This window comes from Pristis pectinata, chromosome 14, assembly GCF_009764475.1.
Source record: "Pristis pectinata isolate sPriPec2 chromosome 14, sPriPec2.1.pri, whole genome shotgun sequence".
In the NCBI taxonomy this organism is placed as follows: Eukaryota; Metazoa; Chordata; class Chondrichthyes; order Rhinopristiformes; family Pristidae; genus Pristis; species Pristis pectinata.
The window spans coordinates 32,397,789-32,422,094 of NC_067418.1; the positions used below are offsets into that span (position 1 = coordinate 32,397,789).

Here is a 24,306-nt window from a genome sequence, read left to right on the forward strand (position 1 = left end):
TGTACATGCCATTACAGTAATTTTTGTAACTATGTATCTTTAATATCATTGCATAAATTCATATTAAATAGCTTAACTATTGGTTAACCTATATCTTTAAGGTTTAAACAATATTAAATATTTTCCCTAATAAAACACTACAGTTAATGTTATCGAACTTGATGCTTCTGAAGATGATTATGCAATGATTTCTCCTGTGTAAAAATCAAACATTAATATGTTTTATTACAGGAACTATATCAGAAACAAATGTTAAGACCCGAAATAGGGATAAAGGGAACTCTTTCACTAGATTGAAATTATTTCATTTATGACAGGCAGTACTGGTACCAATCTTACAGTGAGCTGTAATTCCACCTGACAATCAAAGGCAAGGCACTGTTTTATTTACCACACCTAATCTATATTTATCCCTATCTTGCAAGTTGAACAATTTAATGTCTACATAAGAAAATATGCTAGAAATGCTACTTATTTTTTCCTTAAAGTTTGCATTTTCATCTTTTACCTTTTATTTGAGCATCAATCATAAATCAAATTTTGCCATTTTTTCTGCCAATTTTCTTCCACTATGTAAATTTTCATTCACATATCACTCACCATCAACCCCCAGAAAAAAAAATTCACGAAGAACTTCAATGGGATGTAATAGAGGAAAAAAATGTTGTTCAAAAGGAGGAGATAAAAAGAGGTGATCAAAAGCTTGTAGAACTGTTGTGAAATAAGGCAACATAGTGAGGATTCCAGCAGCAAACAGGTAAGGTAGAGATAAAAACATGCAATGCCTGCATCACTGTAACAAAGTGCAATGCAAGCTCGAGGAACAGCACTTTATCTTCTGTCTGGGCATGTTGCAGCCTTCTGGACTTAGTATTGAATTCTACAACTACAGGTAACTTGATTTCTTGGTCTGTATCAGTCTGTGATATTGGCTCAGCCTGTTTGCTTTTCCCTTTTTTCCTCTGGAAGTGAAGGACATGTCCAGCCTGACATGCCTGGCATTTCTTCCTGCTCTTCATTTTGCAACTCCTACATTCGTCCATGTTTTTATGTTGATAACATTCATAGAACAGTACAGCACTGGATAGGCCATTCGGCCCATGATGTTGTGCCCATCTTGATGCCGATTTATACTAAATGTCTTCCTCCTGTTTATGACCCATATCCCTTCAGTCCTTTCATATTCACATTCTATGTCCTCACTCTTTAACAGCTCCTATTCACTCATTGACCAGGTAACCTTGTTTACAGCCAATCTGCAAGGTCACCCTGGTTTTACCCTATCAGAGGTATCCTCCCTCCACCCCCCCCCCCCACTGTCCCTGCATCTCGTCAAGCTTCTTTTTTCTTCTTCCCTGTTGTGATTAGGAGTATATGACCTGAAATATTAGCTCTGTTTCTCTTCCCACAGATGTGGCCTGACTTGCTGAGCATTTCCAGCATTTTCTGTTTCTATTATAAACTATGTGACCAAATTGCACAATTAAAAAAATCCCAGTCAATTAAGATACCTTGATCCTTCATTAACATGAGGTCAGATATCTTTTCTGTATGAACCCAAGCTGACTTCAACCTCATGTCATGACTTAAAAGAAAAAGTAATTTTGAAAGCTTTGACTTGCTCGAAAAAAAGCAATTTCTCCAAGAAGTATCAGTACAGAAATAAAAAAAAATAGCAAGTTAGAATAAAACAAAGTCAACCACTAGTTATTATAACTGTTTTCAACATTGATTTATAATCTAAATCAAATCTTCATCACCTCATAAGAGACCAACAAATGAAGTCATCTGATAGTTACATACATACTGTAAAGGCTACACTATCATGGGAATATTTTTGTTTTCTTAACATACTTCAGTCATTGTAGTTGCCACACTCCATTCAAAAATACTTAGTTGTGTAGGCACAAAAAAAATTAAAACAGCAAGAATCAATTATCCTTTATGCAGGGTCAATTGACTTCAAGATGCTCAGTGAAAGATATAAAGTGATGAAGCAATCATGACCATAAACTTTGCAGAGCTCAAGCTAATCCACAGAGAAAACAAAATAAGCACACCTTCAGTGGAACAAAAGAGGAAGAAGATAAATTAGGGACTCATACATGTTGTATATCTATATCAAAAAGAATACATGCCTAAAAAAAGTAAGAATTAAATAAATTAAGATAAAATTTCCTTATTATTTACGTGCTTTCCTTTAGAATGAAATGACGAATTGTAGACCACCATTCGTTTCAACATTTCTGGTTGCTGTGAAATGAGGAAAGTATTATGAATCAACAACATCTATTTAAATTTAGCATTTTTGATGTAGTAAAACCATCCCAAGTCATTTCACAGGATCCTTATTATCTACAAAATTGGTGCTGAGTCACAAAAGGGAATACAAGGGGTTGATGACAAAAAATTCAGTGTCAAAGCAGAGAGTGATAGAGGGGCAAGGTAGATAGAGGGGGAATTCTGAAGTTTAGGGCAGGAACCTGATGACCCCTTGTGCTGCAGCAATTAAATTCAGAGATGCTCAAGAGGCCCACGTATGGATATCTTAGAGCTTTATAGTGCTAAGATTGCAGAGATACAGAACAAAAAAACCCATTAAAACATGGATAAGAATTTTAAAATTAGACAGTTAGTTAATCAGAACCTAGTACAGTTCAGTAAGTAAAGAGGCGATGGAAGAATGCTGTAGACCAGGGGTGGACTGTAAAGTTTTGAGTGATCTCAAATTTATAAAAAGTTGGCTGAGAAAGGTCAGGCAATGACTGAATGTAGAGATGACAAAGCTATGGATGTGAGCTCGCCAGCAGCTATATTATTGAAGTAAAGGTTAACAGTTTTGGTGATAGCACAGATAATGAAGCTCAGATTTTAACCCAGAGTCAAATATGCTAGCAAGTTTGTGAACAAATGGTTCGGAGGAACAGAGTCAGTGGCCAGGGAGTGAAGTTTGTGATAAGGTCCGTGTTCAGTAGGTTTTGTCTTCCTGTTGTTGGTTGAAGGAAATTTCTGCTCATCCACTTTTAGATGTTGGTTGAATAACATTACAATTTAGAGACAATAGTGGGATCAAAAGAAGTGATGGTGAGCTAAAGCTGATTGACAACAGCATGCATGAGCAAAGTGATGCACGTTTTAGAAGATTTTGAGGCAGCACATTGAGGAGAAATAGAAGGTGGCAAGGTAGACACTTGCGAGCTTTAGAGGTAATGACGCTATAGTGGTAAAAGTGAGTCCAATGGTGGTGGATCTGATTACAACTGGATGCATAGGTATGGAGCCAGGTGAGTGTGGTCCCATCCAGATACATGACGTAGGAGAAATTTGGCATGGCTAGCCTTGTCAAAAGCTACAAATGGGAATTGTGAGGGAGAAATCCTATCTTACTAACTTGATTGACTTTTTTTGAGGAGGTAGCCAAGGAGATTGATGAAGGTAGGATGTAAACATTGTCTATGTAGGTGAGTGTGGTCCCATCCAGCTACATGAGTTTGGCGTGGCTAGCTTTGTCAAAATTTAGTAATGCACTTGACAAGTTCCTGCATGGTAGGCTAGTCAGGAAAGTTACAGCACATAGGATCTAAGACGAGATGGCTAATTGGATCCAAAATTGGCTTGGTGATAGGAGGGACAGGGTGGTGGTGGAAAGATGTTTAACTGATTGGAAGTCTGGGACCAGTGGTGTACCTTGTTGTTTGTGATATATATTAATAACTTGGATATGAATGTAGGAGGTATGATTAGTAAGTTTATAGATGATATGAAGGGAATTTATTCCTGAGATGTGTGAGGTGATGCATTTTGTCAGGTCAAATAGGGGTAGGACATATACAGTAAATAATAGTCCACTAAGGCATGTTGATGAACAAAGGGACCTTGGGGTTCAAGTCCATAGTTCCTTAAAAGTGACAACGCAGATAGATAGGGTGGTGATAGGAAGGGATATGGCATGCTTGCCTTCATAGGTTAGAAAATTGAGTATAAAAGTTGGGATTTTTTTTGCAACTTTAAGAAGAATACTAGTTAGATTGCACTTGGAGTATTGTATGCAGTTCTGGCTGCCACACCACAGAGAAGATGTAGTTACGCTGGGGAGAGGGCAGACAAGGTTCACCAGGAAGTTGTCTGGATTGGACGACTTTAGTTATGGAGGGAAAGTGGATAAGCTGGGCTTGTATTCCATACAGTTACGGAGGCTGAAGAGTGACCTGATAGAGGTACATTAAATTATAAGAGACGTATATAGGGTAGATAGTCAGAACCTTTTTCTCACGGTAGGGGCATCAAAAACAAACAGGTATAGGTTTAATGTCAGAGGAAGGAGCCTTAAAAGGGATTTGAAGGAGAAGTTTTTTTTTTACACACAGTGATTGGTTGATATCTGGAACTCACTGCCAGAAAAGCTGGTAAAATCAGATCCAATTACTATGATCAAGAAACATGTAGATACACACTATAATAGGCAAGGATGCAGAGCTCATGTGGGTAAATGCTATTAATGTAGATGGGCATAAAGGTTGGCATGGATGTGGTGGCCAAAGGACCCTTTTCTGTGCTGTACATCTTCCAGTACTCCCTAATGACCCTGCAGGATGAAGGATGGAGGATGAAGAAGACATTTGACTCTTAAAAACAGAAGAACATCATTGGTTTCTAAAATTAATATCTGCTAATGAAACTGGTAAGGCTTGACCTTGAAATGTAGGATTTGAGAGAAAGTGATTTAAACAATGATTTGATTACGGTGGAGGAAATCTTTAAGATGACTTCTGAGAATTAACAGAAGATCATTAGACTAACAGGCTTGACATTTTTCATAGATCTCAATTCACCTTGTAATTTTATTTTACTTGTATCTCTATCAGCCAGAAGTTAACTTCACAATGTTAAAATCAATGAGAAATGTTTTTTTGTACTTTAAAACTTTGTTAAAGCAGCCTGATATTCTCAGTTGTTATTTTGGTTTCATCTGTATAATTAATGCTAATCAATTTTATCGAAGTTATTATAATTCAGAGAATGTGTGAAAAGTAATTACTTAGAAATCTGCTACAAGCTACTTTCTTTTTATCCTTAATTATTGAATAACTGACGCTCAGCACGGTGTCTACATCTGACTGATAAATGAGCAACAATGACCTGACTGTCCTCTTCCCTCCCAATGCCATTCCTGCATCATTCTTACAGCACAGCCTTCTGTTTCTCCCTAGCTCTCATGATAAGCTTCAGATCCTTTCTTCCGATTCACAGCAGAAGACCAAATAGAGCATACGATATTACTGCAGCAACAGCAGGGTAACTTGAAGGCATCTGTTCTTTTGTTACCAGGATTTTAGTGAAATATAATGATGGCAGATGCATTAATTTATTTCATACTATATTCAATTATGAAACTTAATTAAATGCACAATTGCACATTCGCACCATAGAGCTGTCATTACAGTTAATGCCGTGCAACAGCTGAAAAACTGAAACTATCAAAATTATGTACTTTCCTATTGGCCCACACTATTTCAACCCAGTAATATGACTATTAACAGTGAGGACTGAGGTCAGGAATAGCTCAACAGTGGGACATAAAAATGACAGATACAAGATAAATTGAAACAGTTGGTATAGAAACTTCAGTTAAAGGAATATTGAAAAAGGGGTGTAAAAATTGTCACTCACTGCCATTGATATTTATGGCCCATTAATTCTGGCATTTTTCAAAGACTTCTTTAATTGCTGGAAATGACTGGCAGCAAAAGAGGTGAAATCCTTTTTAACATGCATCACCCAATTACAAAAGGGAACTTTTTTTTGAACTGTGTAAGAGGGTGTCTGAAATACTTTTTGGTGGATTGTTTTTGTTGGACGCACTTTCTCCTCATTAGTTTCTTCAATAATAACTAGTTACTTTGTAGATGTAAAAGGGCAGCTTTTCTATGAAAATATATTCATAATATAACATGTTATATGGTATGGAGGATATATAATTCAAACTGCATGACTACTTTGCCTGTTATGACCAGAGAAAATTGCAATTGCAAACATATAAAATTAATGGACAGAAATGGAACAACATTTCCATGCTTGCACTTCATTCTGATGACCCAAGGGCGTCTAAGCATTAAACATGGCTAAACACTTCCTCCTCCTTTCTCCCAGTGCCATGTAATTATCTGGGAAAGATAAATGTTACAACCTGTGTGATATCAAGGAACACGATCATTAAATCTGTTGGTACAAATATTATCAACTATTACAACTGCCTATCCCCAACAGAAACATCGTGGGACCACACTGATATGAAAGTTACTTAAACCAGGGAATTAATGACTGGTTTAGAAGCAGGAGTCTGCTGGAAGTTAGTATAGCCAAATTGAGGAACTCAACTCCCTACTTTGTCAAACTATCCTAGCATCTGGAGGGCTGAAGTTGAAGTAATTGTTCTATTCAGCCAAAAGTTACTGAGGAATACTGTAATTTGTCACTATGAGTGCAGTCCCAAAGATATTGAACAATTTCCAATAGAATATAGAACTTCATCCCACGATGCTGTGCCAAACTAATTAAGCTACACTCATCCCTTCTGTCTGCACATAGTCATTATCCCTCCATTCTCTGTATATTCATATGCCTATCTAAGAGCCTCTTAAATGCCTCTATCTTATCTGCCTCCACTACCACCCCTGGCAGCTCATTCCAGGTACCCACAACTCTCTGTGTTAAAAAAAAACTTGCTCTGTACATCTCCTTTGAACATTCACCTCTCACCTTAAATGCATGCATGCATTCAGGTCATCCATTGTTCAAGAGTTCTAAGTGTGTATAAGGTTTGAGATACAAGATGTGTCTGTGCCTGTAGAATAAGTGATAAGTGCATGAGTGCAATCATGCATGTGTTGGGAGATGGTATTTGTTGCTATTTCCATTAACTTTGACCACATGTTGGAGATCATTAAATTTTTTGCATCATTGGGACTAATTACTTGTGGCATCACTGAGGACAATGATTTCTCTGGCCACCTCCTTTCACTGACAGTTCATTTCTTCTCTCGGTGACTCCCTTGCAGGAATGACATCTGTTTTTCCACATCTTCCACTAAGAACCCTAGGTCTGTACCTGAAAAACCAGTATCCCCTCTAGTGCATGTGCTGTCATGACTGCCATGGTACATACACAAAATCCATATACTGTTAGCTCCAGGAAAAACTAAATTGAATCTTCACACTGCACTGTTTAAGCATATCCAATTAAATCTTTGGGATACAAAAGCCTATCCAATTAATCTGGATTAATGAATTTATTATCCTAATGCTGTGACATCGCTCCAACTCTATTACTGATCTTCTTCACTGTAATATTGCACCTCACTTCCAACAGACTCCCACTGCAATCAAACTTATCCACAGGATGAATGGGAAACTGTTCAACATTTGATGCCTCCACTTGAGTACCAAGACCATTTTGACCTCAGCCATCGAACAGCAGTATGCAGATGAACATGCTCAGAGGTGGAGTTCCAAATCATCATTGACTTGTTCACTAAAGTATACAAGAGAGCGTGACTTGCATTAAGTAACCATAAGATGGAATCCTCTACCAACCTACCTCCACAGTACAGCACCGTCCCCTTACAATAAAGATCTATGATGATACCGTGGAAAATGTAGAGCTCAGAAACTACTCATCAGTGAATGTAGAAATCGTAGATAAAAGTCACCACTGCCACCAACACACAAGCATGACTTTTGGTCAAGTGTGGAAAAGAGTGTTCAAAGATCAGACCCTCAAGTCCAGCACTAAGCTTATGGTCTATTGGGCAACACTGATACCCATCCTTCTGTCTGCTTCAGAAATACGCATTAGCTACACAAGACATGTCAACAATTTCCACAAAATCCATCAAATCAATTCAAATAAGCAAACTAACATACGAGTCCTGTCCCAGGACAATATTTCCAGCTTCAAGGCTCTGTTTACATTAGGTGTACTTTCTGCTTGTTTACTGAAAAATAGGCATTTTGCTCTGAGCTTCAGCATAAAAAGAGAATTCCACAACAGTCAAAACATTCTAAAGCCCTACTGAAAAACTGTAATATTGTCACTGGCTCATGGAAATGCCTGAGCCTTGACCATTCAAGATGGAATTGGAACATTCAGGATGGTAACCGGCATTTGGCTTATTATTGTCACATGCAGCGAGATGAAAAGATTTTGCTTTCATGACATCCAGACAGATCATTCAGGGCGGCACGGTGGTGTAGCGGTGAGCGTAATGCTACTACAGTGCCAGCAATTGGGCTTCAATTCCCTCCGTTGTCTGTAAAGAGTTTGAACGTTCTCCCTATGACTGCGTGGGTTTCCTCCGTGTGCTCTGGTTTCCTCCCACATTCCAAAGACGTACAGGTTAGTAGGTTAACATGGGTGTAATTGGGCAGTGTGGGCTCACTGGGCCAGAAGGGCCTGTTATCGCGCTGTATGAATAAAGTTTTAAAAATTTTATTCCATACATAAGTACATTGAGGTAGTACAAAAAGGGAAAAAACAGAACACAGATTATAGTGTTACAGTTACAGAGAAAGTGCAGTGCAGGTAGACAAATAAAGTGCAATGGCCATGATGAGGTGGACTGAGAGATCAAGAGTTCACCTTTATTGTATTAGAGGTCCGTTCAAGGGTCTTATAACAGTGGGGTAGAAGCTGTCTTTGAGCCTGGTGGTATGTGTTTTCAAGCCTTTCTATCTTTTGCCCAATGGAAGGAGGGAGAAAAGATAATGTCTGGGGTGGGGGGGGGGGGGGTCTTTGATTATGATGGCTGCTTTCCAGAGGCAGCGGGAAGTATAGACAGAGCCAATGGAGAGGAGGCTGATTTTTGTGATAGACTGGGCTGTGCTCACAACTCTCTGCAATTTCTTACAGTCTTGGGCAGAGCAGTTGCTGTACCAAGCTGTGATGCATCTGGATAAGATGACTCCTATTGTTCATCTGTAAAAATTGGTGAGGGTCATCGAGAACACGCTGAATTTCCTTAGCCTTCTGAGGAAGTAGAGGTGCTGGTGTGTTTTCTTGGCCATGGCGTCTACGTGGTTGGACCAGGACAAATTGTTGGTGATATTTATACCTTGGAACTTGAAGCTGTCAACCATCTCCACTTCAGCACTGTTGATACATACAGGGGTATGTACTCTGCCCCACTTCCTGAAGTCGATGACCAGCTCTTTTGTTTTGCTGACATTGAGGGAGAGGTGGTTGTCTTGACACCATGTCACTTGGCTCTCCTTCCTGTACTTCGTTTCATCGTTATTTAAGATCCGATCCAATATAGTGGTGTCACCTGCAAACTTGTAAATGGAGTTAGAGCAGAATCTGGCCACACAGTCGTGAGTGCGTGGGGAGTAAATAAAGGGCTGAGGATGCAGCCTGGTGGTGTGATGGTGGTGAGGATAATTGTGGAGGAGGTGTTGCAGCCTATCCTTACTGATTGCAGTCTGTTGGTCAGGAAATCAAGGATCCAGTTGCAAAGAAGGGTGCCAAGCCCTGGTTCTAGGAGTTTGGAGATGTGTTTGTCTGGAATTATGGTGGTGAGCACCTCATGGCAAAGGCCAATAAAAACAATGAAAGGAATGCAGAACTTCCCAAGCATCCCATCCACTCCATCAGACACCTCTTGTAACACTTGTGGCAGAATCTGGGGATAGAATCTTCATTCACCTCTGAGCACATATAAACCGAGTGAAGCAAGTCAACCTCTATCCTTAGAGGAGAATGATAATTGTGATTTGTAGTCCATAATAGCTCTTGATGCACAACATAATGTTCTGAAACCACCTATGAGAAGTATGAATTTATTTCCTCCGTGGCTCGTAGATAATTGGGTGACACAAGGCAGTTTGGTGAACCAGTCTGGGCATCATTCATTAAGCTGTGTGATTGACTTCATAAGGATCTGGAGTGGAGAGGTAAATATTAAAGATTTGTTTGGTTTCTTCTTTATCATTGGTACACTGAACCCAGTGGTTCTTACAATTGGCGACAGAAAGCTGTAATGCAGTACATCAATTTAAGTAGGTAATGAGATAAATCATTCTGACAACAGTGACTTAAATAGATATGTGCTTTTTATGGTGACCCAAAGCAGAAATTTGTTTAAATAGGACCAATTAATTCACTACAAATCATTCCAAAGTAAACGTAGTACTGGAGACAAAGCACACAGAAGTGGTTTTACATTTCATGTCAACTTAATGTTACATATTGTAAGTAATATCTTTCCTCCAGAGAAATACATTTCATGGCAGAGTTTGTTTCCACCACTGTCAGATACGTTCCTGCATCTTGCTCACATTGTTTTTTAAAGTTCTTCACAAGAAGACAGTGAGAAAAGATAACATCTACTTAATTCTTCAAAGTCAATCACCTCCCTGCTACCCCCCTGAAACTATTCCAACCTTATTTCCAACAAGTGAAAGGAGCTTGTGTACATCTCCATCACTAAGATTGTGGCTGAGATCAAATATTCAGCTGTGTTTACCTCATTCCCTACTTGCTCTTGAGCATCAAGTCAAACTCCTGCAGTAACTTCCAGATTCCTTGCCATCCTCCATTTTCTCTCATTTATTTGACAGTTTCCCAACTGAAAACCAACTTTGTTCTCTGCTGGGTCACTTTACAAAATTACATCCTCTTCCAGGTTCTGTCCCACTTGCCTCCAACAAACAAAATGCCCTGTTTCAACACCTGCTCACTTCCAATTTGGCAGCAATAACATTGTACCACCTTGCATATCAAGTATCCTTAAAATTATTCAAAGACTCTGTTTCCAATACCCACAGACGAAGAGAGTTCCATACAATCATGAACCTTTGGGAATAAAAAAAATCATTCGCCTGTGACCTAAATCAGTGATCACTTATTTTTATACAGTACTTAAAACAGTAATTCTCTCACAAAAAGAAACATATTCTCCACATACACACTGTTAGGAACTCTCAAGATCTTATGTATTTCAATGAAGTCACCTCTCACCCTTCTAAATTCCAGCAGACACAAGATTGTCCTGTCCAATATTTCTCCATGGGACTTGCTGCCCATGCCAAGCATTAGGTTGAGGAAACAGTCTCTGAAATGCTTCTAATACATTAACATTCTTCCTTAAATAAGGAGACAAATACTGCACACATTACTCCAGATGTGTTGTCACCAATGGCCTATATAATTAAAGCACAATCTCCCTACTTTTGTATTCAATTCCTATAGCAATAATTAAAAAAAATTCTCTTAAATTTCCTAATTATCTGCTCTGCCTGCATTGTTATCTTTTGTGAATCATGTACTAGGACACCCAGATACCTCTCTTTCTTAGAGCTCTGTTATCTTTCACTTAGATGATATTTCTTTGCTTATTTTTCCTGGTAAAATGGACAATTTCACATTTCCCACATTGTATTCCATTTTCCAGATCTTTACCCACTTACTTAACATCCTCTTTCCAAATTACTTTACCACCAATTGGCTTATTTATTCAACTGAAAAGGTGCAAAGACTTCGTCTGACTTCAGATCTGGGATACATGCAGTTGTCGAAATGGAGTAAAGGCAAGGTGGGAACCAATCTTTGCTTCAAAGTTCTCAATTAACATCCAGCTCTCCACAAAGTAGGAGACATGGTGCAGCAAAAACTCCCTCATTACCATAGACTAATAGAGGACCGAAGGGCCATTTTCCATGTTGTATGACTCTAAGATATCAACTGCAATTTTATTAGCTGATAGGCTCTACCTGCTCTCTGCCTTGTGTTACCAATGAATTGACCTTGTTTTTGTTTGTAGGATTAACTGTGTAGTAATACTATTTAGGAATTTTATATCTGATGACTAAGCAGGCTGTACAAAGATAAATCTGGCATGCCCTGGACAAAAAACAAAATTATTAGAGTGAACAAATTAATGTGTCGACAACACAGGAGTTGCTATTGATAATTTTGCTGAAACAAAAACTGTATTTAAAGCTCATTAAAAAGGACTTGATTACAGTTGAGGCATCAGGATTTGATCAAAGTGAGCTATTTGTTTTAGTACTATAGAATACCATACTATGCATTAAGATTCATATTCATGTTGGATAGGGAATTCCAGTAGTTTTGACACAGAAGGAAGTCAGAATGCTACCCTTTTCTCCAGGTTATGGAGGTCAAAGGTTTGGGATGCAGCATTGAAATCTGTTTAGAAACCAGGCAAAATCAATATCACATCAAAAAGTCATCTGTTCTGCAGTCAGAATTTCATTTTCATATTCAGAAAGCAAGCCAAAAAGTTTGCAGGCATTGACCAACGGCCTCAAACAACAATTCATCAATATGCAAATTGAACCTTCTGCTTCTTAATTACTCATGTAGTAGAGACTTATCACATAATAAGTCAGTACCTGAGCTCAGTATTACTCTGGTGCCCTGTAAACAGCATCTCAGCTGAATATTTTAATCAGTGATTTATATTGTTTTGGGTGTTTACTGGAACTATAATGTTTAAATCAAAACGTTTCAAAAATAGTCAAATGCATGGTCCATCAAATTATGAATGATATACCCCTGGTATTTGCCATACTGCATATTTAAGTATGTGTTTTGCATCTGAGAAATGGGTGTGATGCCATCAAACTTCTCAGCCATGATATCTACACAGGAAGTTGGAATGGAAAATGTTTTATTCTCCATTAACATTTTGCCTTTCTTTACTACTGGATACATATAGTATTCAGCTATGTAGACATGAATATATATTCATCAAAAATCAGCATATCAATGCACTACAGATAAAATTTGTATTACTTTATCTCTGGTCATTAAACAGTGGCAATGAAACTTTGTTGTGTAAATGTAACCACTGCTCTTGGTTTCTGAAGGGCATGGGAGGGAACCGATTCTGGCTGATGTGACCTCACTGTAGCTGCTCCAGTCTACCAACCACTAAACTACCAACACTAAGGAAGTCAGATTTTTATAAATAAAATATTAAGGGAAATGTCAGGCAAGGGAGCTAATTTGAAGGCAATTACCTTATAGTGAATGCCCCTAATAGCTGTTTCCAGAGAATGAAAACCAGTACAAGGTTTAATAACTTCAACAAAATATCTGACAAATTTTCTAAAAAGAAACAGGTAAAAGTAGTAACTAACATGCTCAGAAAAGATAAAATTGGTTTGGGTTGAATTCTGGGATATTTCATGGTATAAATAAGGTGCTTGACATTTCTTTGCTCTTCTACAAAGAATGTATCAAAGTCTACCTATTCAGATTTTGCTGAATTTGTCAATGCAGACTACTTTTCTGGGTAAAACAGAATCTAATTCTGAAATTATTTTAAATAAATCCAAATAGAACAGGATACCAAATTATTTAAACTGCTCATATGTTCAATATTCAGCATTTGCTTCAAGCTATGATAGACAATAACCTGTTCCTAAGCACTACCCAAGCACATCTGGCTTTACTTCTGCTAAATGGCTCATCATTTTGAACAAATGCATTAAGTGCAAAAATTCACACAGCAGTTATTTGTATTACTTTATTTCACGTCATTAAACAGAATTCAGAGTGTTCATCTCACAACTAATTTTAGGAAATTGGCTTAAATGTTTTGGCCTCAGTCTCTTTTAAATGTTAAATATTTATGCTTTTGTTGAAAGTGACATTTAAAAAGAGGGCTGACATGCTCAGACAGTGGCAATGACATTTTTAAAAGGGTGAATTACATGGTATGTTACTTTTATAGCTTTTCTCATGTGATCTCAACAAACCATAGAAAGAAAAGAAACAATTTATTTATTCCAACTTTGCATGGAAAAACTGATAAAACTCATTTAATATGTAAAACAAAATGACTGAAAACAATAGTAATGGAGAAATAGCAATCACATGAACATGTACAAATGCATACATACATAGACATTTTGAAAATATTTAACTATTTTGAAAGGTCCCTAATCTTTGTCTACAAAGAAGTAGATTTTTTTCCAAATGGAGAGGAATGTGCCAAAATAACAATAGATCAAAAATGCTCAGATTCCTATTTGGACAGTTATTCGCAGATTTAAGTGTACATTTGGACAGAATCTATGAGAAAAGATTTTAAAAATCATGTAAATGAAATATAATGGAAAAAGCCTCAATTAAAAAGTATCACAATAGGGCAAAGAAAAAGCCTGAAAGGTATTACAAGTGTTTGAAGGTTACCTTGATGACATGAGCTGTTACAATGGATAAATGTTTTTTTTCTAGTCAGCAGATGTACCATGTGATGTGCCACAGGGATTGGCATTGAGGTCTCAGCTTTTTGCAATTTATATAAATGGCTTTGATGAAGACAACAAAGAAATGATTGCTAAATTTGATGATGACCAAGAGGGAGATAGGAAAGTAAATTTTGTTGAGGAGATAAGGACATAAAGTCAAAAGGAGGTTGCAAAGGGATATCAAGAGGTGAAGTTAAATAAGTACAATTCTGGTAAATGGAGTATAATGTGGGGGAAAAGGTAAAATTGTCCTTTTGACAGAAAAAGATAAAAAAGGATGTATTATCTAAAATGGTGAGAGATAAAGCTCTGAGGGAACTGGATGTCTGAGTACATAATTTGCAAAAGGGTAGTATGCAAGCACAGCAATTAATTAAGAGAGTTAACAGGATGTGCTGTGTGCACACAGTACTGTTTGGCACCTTTGTGCTGCTTCTCCTATTTTTCTAAGTAGTAATTTTAAAGGGATGATGACTGGGAAACCAAATTATTCCAGTCATGTTTTTGGGATGAAAATGATTAAAACAATGAACACAAAGCACCCAGAGAATCAAAATGATAGGTGAAGAGGTGGTGGTTGGGTGAAGAAGGGGTGGTGGGTGAGGTGCAGAAGGAGAAAAGAAAATAAATTTTTAAGTTACAAACACTGTTGATTAAAATTTCTTATTGGCCCTTTAACCTTTCTTACGTGTGGTACAGGTACCCAGCAACTCTAAATGGTCATTTATGTAAAAGCAAGGAAAAAAATCTGGAAGGCATTATCGTATTACTTCTGCACAATTTCCAAACAGTTTTCATGCTCCCATCTGTTTCAGTTTAACAATTCCTTCATTGGGGAATTTGTATCTTGCTTAGATGTATGCATGATCCAAAGCCAAAGATCTATTACATCCTGTAAATCAGTATGCAAGGGATATGGTAGTGTGGAAACAGACCTGGGAAATCAAAATCTCAGATTTTGAACATCTGCTTATTAATGTTTGAGGAAAACTCATCATCCTGTCATGTATTTTACTGAAACATTCATGTCATAAATTCAATAGAATACACTGCGCAGGACCAGGGCCTACTAGCTGGAATCTCCTACCTGTCGTGTCCGCACACCCCACACTCAATTGGGCTGAATGCAGATGGCCTACCCTGCTGGCCCAATTCTGGAATTCAGCATTGAGATTTGGATGCCAACCCAGCTGCAGGTAGCGTGGTGCCGAAGCCCTGCTCCCAAAATACCCTGAGAGGTTTTCACAACAGTCAAAATGTCAAAATTGAGGGGCAAAGTTCTGCCAGCTGTGCAATCTATAATACATTTTAATAGTTGTTTAATGTCTTTGTAATTCAGAGACATTTAGAAACCATTAAAGACTGAAGTAAATAAAAGTACTTCAATTTCTTATTTTTAAGGTCTACAGGCCTATAATCCCCAGTAAAACTAACTGGGTTTCAGAGCCTGCACTAAGTCTGGCTGGTGCAGGGTCGACTGGTATTTCCTCAGTATTATTTTGGGAACCCGAAGTGCAGTGATGGAGGAAACTTATAGCTTTAGCCTCCCTAAGCTATCATGGAGTCATGGACCTGCAGGACAGGTACAAGCTGAACATTTTTTAACAACTTATTCCCAAGCTGCTTAATGTACAGCCAAGATACACAGGCCAAAGCTATTGTAAGGTTTCAATCCAAGCATATGCTGTGTGAGCTGATTTCAGCATTCCTGCAATAAGGTAGAATGACAAAATCAACCTGTATCTAATTGCTATCCAGTACCCACCATTAAAATCTCAAGGGTAAAGTACAGCGTTCAAATTAATCTATTTTAGGGCCATGAAGCAATAACAGTCAGTGAAAGTCTCCTCATTAAACCAATAAATGCAAACATAAAGGGGAAACTGTGTGTCCAAAAGTTTGTGAGACAAGGAATAGGAATGGTATTTAATCTATCACTGCACATGATGTTGGAAGTAAAACTTACAATCTCTCCACTTCAGCGTCTAAGCAGTTCTTCAATGACCTCAACAATTCTATCTAGAAATGCTTTCTGCAGTGAATGAAAGGCAAACAAAACATTTTCAAGAATTCCATTGAGGGTTGTGATGAATAAATGAGGGAAAAAAAGGGAAAAGGAAGTAGAGAAAATAAAACAAAGTAAAGATATAAAAACCAAAATAAAACAATGAATGCTATTGAGTGATACACCATGGAAGCAGGCTCTTCAGCCCACTGAGTCCGCACCAACCATCAAGCACCCATTTCACTAATCTTACGCTAATTCTCTCTCTCCACACTCCATCAACTCTCCCAAGATTCCAGTACCACTGCTACACTTACCTACATATTGGGGCAATTTACAGCAGCAAATTAAGCTATCAACTTGCAAGTGGAAGGAAATTGGGGTTTTGCAAGAACCCATGAAGTCACAGGGAGAACATGCAAACTCCACACAGACGGCAACAGAGGTCAGGATCGAACCTTAAAGGTGGGGGAGATCTTTGGAGCTATGAGACAGCACCTCTACTAGATGCTCTACAGTGGAGCCCTGTCGTGGTAGCCCATCTGACTAATTTTGATTGCTGTAATAATTATGATTAGGGGTAAATATTTGGGCACTCATATGCTCTAGCAACCAATGCAAATAATATTTTACTGATCCAAAGATATATTGTCATTCTCCACATTAAACTGCCCTTGTTTTATTTCCTCATGTGAGTAATTAAAACATTTAGCCCATGATCTTCTTTCATCTAAGTCTGCCATTCACTCTTAAGCTACGAAGTTTGATTTTTCAATTATGTCCAAAAGATTTCTTGACACAGTTCAGGATTAGGATTTAGCAGATGTAAAGATTACGACAAATGATAACTTGGTCATTACATAGACCAATGCTGATGAAGCTGAAGTTGGTAAACTGTATTGATGCACGTGCATGAGTTTGATAATGCAATGAGTACGACGTTTTGCACAATTTTTGAAATCCTTGGAATTTAATTAGGCATCTTTTGTGTGGGTCTATAATATTTTATAGCTAGCAATGATCCCATGAAATTTCAATTACCTGTCTCATTTTCAAAAAAATGACAAATGTTTTGTCTTCTTGCTGCAAGAAATATAATCAAAATTTTGCTCTGGGGAAAACTGCATCATTCATTGTTTGTTACATTAGTGAGCTGATAATTGCTCAAGGTGCTCTTATTATTTGGCACTAATATGGAATGAGCCAGAAGCAATAATTGTTCAAGCCTGCAGTATTTCTGCAGCATGGTCCCTGTGACGAAGATTGGCTGGAGTTCCAGTTCCAGCAGATGCCACAATAATTGTCACTGCTTCCCAGGGAAACAGAGTCTTCTACATGGCACTGTAGATGTGCTTCTCATTATAAACATGAAATGTATTTCAATGTCAGTGACTAGCTGGAAGACTGTGGGCAGGAAAGCTAATGTTTTAAACGATTTTTGCAGTGCTCTATATTGTCAGGACTGCTCAAGCTTTTCCAGCCTGATTTCACAATCCCATCCTTGCCTCCGCCTCCATACACCTCACAGTGCATACTGTATCCCACTCACTATTTTAACAAAAAGATCTTTTTGTTTACAAAGAAACAGGTACCAATTCAATGGGCTTCATGCAACAGCTTCATTGCTTGAAAATTTCCACCTTCTCCCTTTGACATTGATATCATTCAAGATGGCTTCAGGTAGGGTCAATGCTAGGATGGTTAAATGAGGCATGAGACCCCCGAGTTAAAACCTACAAGCCTTACACATCCAGTAGAGGGTGGTGGTTTGGTGGTAAGGGTTTGGGCGGGATTAGTTGTAGGATTGGGGGATGGGTGGGACATGGGAAGGAAAGATGTTGGTGGAGGAGGTGAAGGTGAAGGTGGGGAGCTGGCGGTGATGGATTAGGTATTGGGCAGAATGCCACCCACTTCAGCTGTGAATGCTGATTTTCATTCCATGTGGGGATAATAGTGAATGAGGGTAAATCAGGATCTAACCTGCTTCATTTTATCCACCTACTTAAATTGCAAGCAACAGAAAAAACAATGGGCTGTTGCCAAAAGTGATTTATAGGTCTTAAAATTACTAGGATAGAATGGATGAGATAGAGGGGCAAGCAGTGATTAAAATATTACAACATTAATATGCAACACTATGTATCATGAAATTTATTACTAGCAACTGTACAGGTCCTCCCCTGGTTACGAACGCCTGACATACAGATGAGTATTTGGGAGTTTCGGGGGGGGGGGGGTGATGGATTGGCTGGCTACTGCGGGGTTGCAGGCATCTTCTTGCTAGGTGGGATTGGGACATTTCTGCATGCCCTCTAGGCCCATGCCACCCCCACTCCCCCCCACCCACAAGAGCCAATAATTGGGGCTGGGTTGAGCTGAGCAGAGATGGAAACACTAAGCGGACTCACTCATTCAACCACTGAGTCAGTGAGGCAGCTGGCAGCTGTTCTGCCTGTGCCTGTTTGCAGTCCTATACACTCTTTTTGTTCATTTCAGACCTGCAAAAAATTCAAGTTACGAAAAGTTCTCAGGAATGGAACCATGTTGTAACCTGGGGACTGTTATTAGCACTCAGAACAGACTGTTCCTGGATATAGCTCTCACTAAATCTCACCAAAAAAAAGAATGTTTTCATTTAACATTGCTAAGATAGCATACATTGAATTATTCTCAAGTGGGATGTTCTTGAGTTGAATGTTTTTGAGAGGGATGCAATATACCTATTCCTTTTATGAAGGCATGTTAATTAAAAAATGACACACTGCTGTACTGCAGAAGATTATATTGGAGTGTTTAATATCCAGTACTGCTCTTAGAATGCAGTGCATATAGCAGGCGTAGTATCGAATGAAAAATTCAAGAGCATCAGAGCAATATTTCCAATATTATTTTTACATTAAGTAATTGCATTAGCTCTTGCAGATTGATTAATTAGGTGATAAAGTAAATATAGGTGAATTAAAATTTACCTGGTACTGACAGCATTGTTTCCAACATCGAGGTATTTACACCAAAGAAATCTATTAATGGTTTTGAAATAATTAGCCATCTCCAATTAATAATGCAATCTTAAGACTCTGTTCAAAGCTACTGATCCTTCTTTGGATTAATAATTATCAAAGATCTTAAAATAACTAGATATATGCAAATCCATTAACATTTAGCACACCTTTTCATTGTATCCTGCAATTCGTTCATCACACGTTGTAAAAGAGGTATTTTAATCACTTGCCTCCATGGGCAGCTCATCCCAGGGAGATTAGACGGCAATATATTTCACATCATTACACAACAAGTACAGGGATAAGCACAGGAAATTAAATGCACTTATTCTACAGTCATTCAGTTTCAGGGTTAGTTTAGGGAATGAATTGTACTTTAATGCACAGATATTTGCTGACTCACAGTACATGAGTATTAGTGGAGTGGATACTCTATGAGACCACAAAAGATAAACTCAACAATTGTTTTGAATTGTCTATTTAAAATGCATGTTCGATGGGGAACTCATGCCAACCTTCTAAAAGCCTCGTTCCTAAGTAGCACCCAGGGTAGGTCATGACTGACTAAAACTCAAAGATGTCATGCTATCGTACACATCACCAGCAAACCAAGCAGCTGACACTATGAGGGACCTTTTCCGATGACTCACCAGCAGGTGCTCCTATAATTGCTGGTAATTATGGGCTTTCCTTAACAGCTTAGCTACCTGTTTGCCTACCTTCTGATTTGACCCAATTGACCCAGATGAACTCTCCATGAAATGAAGAAGTGGTGAGAGTGCTCTGTCTTAATGATATTCTAGTGAGACAGGGGTGGGTGGGGAGTGCTCTAATTTTAGAGGAAATCAAGGAATATGGCATTAGTGCAGGGAAGTGGTCCTGCGGTAAAATGTCCTTCATGATTTTATTGAATGGCAGAGTAGCCATGGAAAGCCTTCTCCTCCTATTTCTTTAATTCTTACGTCTCAGTGATACCCCAGAAATAGGGAAAAAGGATGGGAGGTCTCCATCTCAGTAGGTCCATGGAAATGGTGAGGTAACACTTTCAGCGGGTCAAGAAAGAACCATTTGATGCTGGATACCACTGTTTGAATCAGCCTTTACTTGGATAGGTACCTGGTGGAGATAATATATGCCATGAAGACAAATGCTTCTGAAGGAATTTACCTGAATCAAAAGACTGCCAACTCAGCAAGAGCAGTCAGGTCAAGTTAGGGGTTTTTATGTTGGCATTTCCATCTGGAATGTTTGAACATGTATAACTAAGAATTATCACTTTAAAAGTGGAAATAATTTTCTCTGGGTGACAGACTGTGAGCCAGGGTCAAGGGCATTCGAGGGCAGAGCCAAAAAATTCATGATCAGAAAGGTCTTGTGTCATGCATGGCCTTTTTGATCCAATGTCCTCTTGAAAGCTTGTGCTTAAAGACAGTGTCCTCTTGGAAACTTGTGTATGGAAGAAACAGTGAACTCTCACTGCCATGCAAACAGTAGTTCAGGCAGCTCATGCATCACTGTAAGATCTGTGCCCATAAACATATTTAACCACCTAGATTCCTGAGCCAATATCTAACAATGTTCTGATGTAGATAAAATACTTATTGCTGCGCCCAGTTAGGATCATAGAATTGTGTTTGTTTTCTAGCAAGAGTTTAACGTTCAAAACTGATGCTGATGAATAATAACTAATTATTAAATTCAATTTATTGCCCTGGAAACTCAATCCTCTTTTATGTATTTTTTTTTCAATGCATCACACAATTGATTTGATTTTCAAGCATGCAGAAGTTAGGACGTGCAGTTCAATAGAATGGATCATACTGGATCCACCTGAGGTCCCTGTGTGTCATACATATCTAGCTCTGGTGCAGGGAACCAATCTTATTTCCTTCTGCACCCTCTATTAGAGTGTGAAGTCTCAGCAGTAACATGGTTTCAGGTGACGACAGCCTTTGACATAAGGCATGTTGTGTGTGAAGTTTTATCTCCTGTCAAAGCTGTCACTAATTTTAAGAGTTTTTAATGGCCTCTTATACTCAGAGACATACAAAAACTATCAAAGTAAATAATTAAAAATATTCAAAATATCCATTAGCCTTAGGAGACCTTCCTGCAAGAATTTATTTGGCTTGTACAGGTTTCGTCTTCTCCAGAACTGGTTCCAACACTCCAGAAATCTAAAGCCCCCTCTCCTTATATTACTTTAACTCTGCATTCGTTTGCACTATTCTGATATTTTTGCACTCATTAATATTTGGCACTTGTAATGATCCAGACATTACTACCTGTAAGGCTCAACTTTTTAATCTCATTCCTACTTCCTCATGTCTGCCTTATCACGAAGAACGGCTATTGCCACCAGCATTATGATGCTCAGTTGAGCAGAAAGAAAATGAGATGCAGCAAGAGGAGGAGGAAGGGAGTAGACAACTAAGACTGCCTCTTTTTGCTTGAGCTGTCTGTGAAAAACAATTCCCACTAATCAAGAATCCCAGAACATACTGTGTCTCTTTCAGCAACCATCATAGCATCCATCACAATGTGAAAATAAAAGCCATCACAACATAAATATTCCAAACTAAATTTAAATTCCTACATTCATTCTACATTGAATACAAACATGAAGATGCATACTCAGGCCCCAGCCCTTCCTGCGTGCCTCTGATGTTGGGAAGTTTCATAACTTGGAGATCCCAGCTCCATGCTATCCTCTCAATTTTATGCAGTGTCAGTATCTGAGCTGGTGGCTGTTAGTGTGAAATTGAGTGATGATGTTCCTTCATCTGGTCAGGGTGCATTTTGTGGGAACCTGAAGGGGAAATGAACCAGCGCAAGGTTAAGCTGAGGGTAGAAGTAGAAAGAGGTGCATGCTTGTACCATCTGCAGCTTGTAAGTCAGATAGTATTACTGAGTGAGGGGGAAGTAGCATGTGAGATTGAAGATCAGTTATGAGGATAACACCATCTCCAATTGATTCAGCTCATTTAGCAACATGGGTTCCAATAACAGCCTGTACCCTCCAAGAGTGATAAGTAATGTAGACTTGCCTCTAAGGGTCCAGTGGAGCATATACAAGCTAGGTATAAGTGCGGACAGTGGAATAGTGGAAATTGAGCATTATCTGACCTAGTGTTGCAGTTGATAGGATAAGATATTTGAAGATGCATTAATTGACCTTGTAAATGTAACTGAATTTCTCATAGCACTGAGTCCAGGACCTTGGTATTAGATCCTTATCATCAGATGTCTGGAAGCTCTGGAAACAGTTCATATCTCATTATTTGGACCTCCTTCACCTAGGTTTCCAATGTAGCTTTCCATAACCTTGGGAGGCTATTCTCTCCCATGGTGTGTCATCCTTTGCAGTTTCCCAGGTCAGATTCACTTTCTACATGACTTTGTTTCAGCCACAGTACACCTCCCCTTCAAGCAGAGGAGGCTAGCTTTAATAGCACAAACTAGCTTTAACTTAGGCTTGCCACTCACTATATTGGGCCCTAGCTGATGAGTGATGTTAACGAATAGTAGTGGTTGGATCAAAGTTCATTGGAATGATTAGGTAGCTCAATGTTGGCATGCTGCCTGTATTACAATGAATGCGCATGCTAATCAGGCATTGCCAAACCTGTGCACAGTTTTTTTTCCACAGTTGTTGAAATTATCACCTCTGAGCTCCAACCAGCTATATTTCACTGTCTTCCAAATTGCTTAACTCTTGCTATTTTATAAAATACAATACTTTTTTATTTATTGGATGTCCTTGTATTTTAGAAAGACATAATAAATAATTTAAAAATAGGAACTATTACATCTCTGTTCTCTCTCACCATTATTCCTAATCTATAAGACTAAATGTGATCCAAGCTGCCCAAGTATAATGTGGCAATCAACTAAATGTTGATATATCCTGACAGCTCAGTTATTCATTGCAAGCACATTTTGCACCACACCTCTCTCAAATTTAAAATAGATGCTATAAATCGCAGACAAATAACTAGCAAATGTACCAAACAAGTACTACCTAGAATGTAAACCTGTCATGGAGTCTATTACCATGATCAACTCTGTAGGTTGGGATTTGTGAGGATTTGGCCAGGGCTAAAGAATTATTGTTTATGAGTGAGATTTTCCAGGTTAGAATCCTTTTCTTTCAGTCAAATGAGACTGAGGGGAGATTTAATTAACCTGTATAAAATTATGAGCAGATAGGAGCTTTGCAGTGACATCAGTAACTGTAGGGAGCATAGATTAATGTCAATTGGTCAAAGGACTGGAGGGGATTTGAGAAAAATTCTTTCCCTCAAAGAGTGGTAGGGATCTGGAATCGATTGTCTGAAAGGCAGATAGAGAAACCTTCACTGCATTTAATGAGCACTTGAAGGGACATAGCTTGCAGCGTTGTGGACCAAGAGATGGGAAATGGGATTGACACATTGGCTAAATGAGTTAATTCTGTTCCTTAAATTACACTGACTTTTATGAAAAATGATTCAGCAACAAATCTTAATATTCATTTCATTTTAAACAAAGTAAATTTTACGTCTATCATCAGAAATATTTAGTTGATAACCAACTTGGAATTACTTCCAGACTTCTATTATTGTGTATGCCATTTCAATGACGTAAATTAGATAAGAATATTAATGTCATATGTAAGTTAGCTAATGTTAAATTATCTACTCGTTCACAGTAACCCATTCAAGATCTATCTAGAATCCTTTAGTGGTTTCTAGGTTAGAAACCTAGATCGTTTCTAACAGCAGTCTTGCACCTTATAAAAAATGTCAAAGACCACAATTTCATGTGTGCCAGTCATGACAGAAATCTTGCAATCTGTGATCATGTCAAATATTAGTCTACTTTTCTCATCTGTGGCTCCCACTTCTGTCTTCCAATCAATCCTGGCCTTTCGCTGATTATCTAGCCTTTTGCTCTGTTCTGGCCTAGCTGTACAACATAAGTGGCACACAATGGCTGCTGTACCTAATACAATTGATAATCCCAATTGACTGGTGTAAGCTT

At 38.4% G+C, this 24,306-nt stretch overlaps 1 protein-coding gene across 1 annotated transcript in view; it reads right to left on the reverse strand.

Moving 5' to 3' along the window:
- The window catches only part of ush1c (Usher syndrome 1C), a 141,449-nt gene that overhangs the window by 32,464 nt on the left and 84,679 nt on the right, over nucleotides 1-24,306 (reverse strand).